Source organism: Petromyzon marinus, unplaced genomic scaffold (assembly GCF_048934315.1).
Source record: "Petromyzon marinus isolate PM22_M1 ecotype Great Lakes invasive population unplaced genomic scaffold, UKy_Petmar_22M1.pri1.0 PM_G_Scaffold_52, whole genome shotgun sequence".
Lineage (NCBI taxonomy): Eukaryota > Metazoa > Chordata > Hyperoartia > Petromyzontiformes > Petromyzontidae > Petromyzon > Petromyzon marinus.
Window position 1 is genome coordinate 860,001 of NW_027423005.1, and position 2,500 is coordinate 862,500.

Below are 2,500 nucleotides of genomic sequence, written 5' to 3' on the forward strand. Positions count from 1 at the left end.
AGAGGCATTTGCAGCAGAAATGCATGTGCAGTCAAAAAAAAATTGATATTTTTCACGGATAGACCCCGTGAAACGCTAGAAATTGGCGGGGATGTGTCTCTTGTGGCTCACGGGGCTGTTCGGGTCGCACAGAAATCCCTGGGAATGGGAAAACGGGTCATTTTCGTGTTGCCACATTGCGTACGAACCGCATGAAACTTCCAGAGGCATTTGCAGCAGGAATGCATGTGCACTCAAAAACTTCTATATGTTTCACGGATAGACCCCGTGAAACGCTAGAAATTGGCGGGGATGTGTCTCTTGTGGCTCACGGGGCTGTTAGGGTGGCACAGAACTCCCTCGGAATGGGAAAAGGGGTCATTTTCGTGTTGCCACATTGCATAGGAACGCCATGAAACTTCCAGAGGCATTTGCAGCAGAAAGGCACGTGCACTCAAAAATTTTAATATTTTTCACGCATAGACCCCGTCAAACGCTAGAAGTTGGCGGGGATGTCTCTCTTGTGGCTCACGGGGCTGTTAGGGTCGCACAGAAATGCCTCGGAATGGGAAAACGGGTCATTTTTGTGTGGCCACATTGCATAGGAACGGCATGAAACTTCCAGAGGCATTTGCAGCAGGAATGCATGTGCACTCAAAAACGTCTATATTTTTCACGGATAGACCCCGTGAAACGCTATAAATTGGCGGGGATGTCTCTCTTGTGGCTCACGGGCGCTGTTAGTTAGGGTCGCACAGAAATCCCTCGGAATGGGAAAAGGGGTCATTTTCGTGTTGCCACATTGCGTACGAACGGCATGAAACTTCCAGAGGCATCTGCAGCAGAAATGCATGTGCACTCAAAAACGTCTATATTTTTCACGGATAGACCCCGTGAAACGCTAGAAATTGGCGGGGATGTGTCTCTTGTGGCTCACGGGGCTGTTAGGGTCGCACAGAAATCCCTCGGAATGGGAAAACGGGTCATTTTCGTGTTGCCACAATTGGCATACGAACGGCATGAAACTTCCAGAGGCATTTGCAGCAGAAATGCATGTGCACTCAAAAACGTGAATATTTTTTCACGGATAGACCCCGTCAAACGCTCGAATTTGGCGGGGATGTTTCTCTTGTGGGTCACGGGGCTGTTCGGCTCGCACAGAACTCCCTTGGTCCACCTGATTCGTGCATACAGGCAGCAACTAAAACTCTGTAAACCTGCTGTGAGGACATCTAAACAGTGGACCAGTGAGGCTGTGGAAGATTTGCGGGCGTGCTTAGACTGTACTGACTGGGATATGTTCACGACTGCTACCAATAGTCTGGATGAACTCACAGAGGCTGTGTACATCAGCTTCTGTGAGGACTGCTGTATCCCAACACGTACCAGGGTGAACTTTAACAACAACAAGCCCTGGTTCTCAGCAAAGCTCAAAAGGTTGAGGTTGGAGAAGGAGGAAGCGTTTAGGAGTGGGGATAGAGACAGATTCAAGGAGTCGAAGAACAGGTTTAGCAAAGCGGTGAGAGAGGCTAAACGACTGTACTCAGAGACACTAAAACACCAGTTCTCTACTAACGACGCTGCTTCTGTCTGCCAAAGGGCTCAGGCACATCACCAACTACAAACCCAGAGCGCCCCACACCACTAACGACTCCCGCCTAGCCAACGACCTGAACGAGTTCTACCGTAGATTTGAAAGACAATTGGACTGTCCTGAACCACCCCTTCCCACCCAAGAGGCCCCATCCCCCACCCATACTACAGAAACGACTCTCTCCTTTCAGGAGGGAGAAGTTAATGGGCTTTTCAAGAGGCAGAATCCACGCAAAGCAGCCGGGCCGGACTCTGTCTCTCCAGCCACCCTCAGGCACTGCGCTGACCAGCTGTCTCCGGTGTTCACCAACATCTTTAACACCTCCCTGGAGACATGCCATGTACCAGCCTGTCTCAAGTCCTCCACCATCATCGCTGTGCCCAAAAAGCTAAGGCCAACAGGACTAAATGATTACAGACCGGTCGCCCTTACATCTGTGGTAATGAAGTCTTTTGAGCGCCTGCTCCTGGCACACCTCAAAGCCATCACAGACCCTCTCCTGGACCCCCTTCAGTTTGCCTACAGAGCCAACAGGTCTGTGGACGACGCAGTTAACATGGCCCTCCACTTCACCCTACAGCATGTGGACGCCCCAGCATCCTACGCCAGGATCCTGTTTGTGGACTTCAGCTCTGCCTTCAACACCATCATCCCTGCCCTGCTTCAGGACAAGCTCTTCCAGCTGAACGTGCCCTACTCCACCTGCAGGTGGATCACAGACTTCCTCTCTGACAGGAAGCAGTGCGTTAAGCCGGGAACAGAAGTCTCTGACTCCAGGTCCATCAGCACGGGAACTCCTCAGGGCTGCGTCCTTTGCCCACTGCTCTTCTCCCTGTATACCAACAGCTGCGCCTCCAATCATCTGTCCGTCAAACTCTTGAAGTTTGTCGGACGACACCACCCTCATTGGGCTGATCTCTGGTGGGG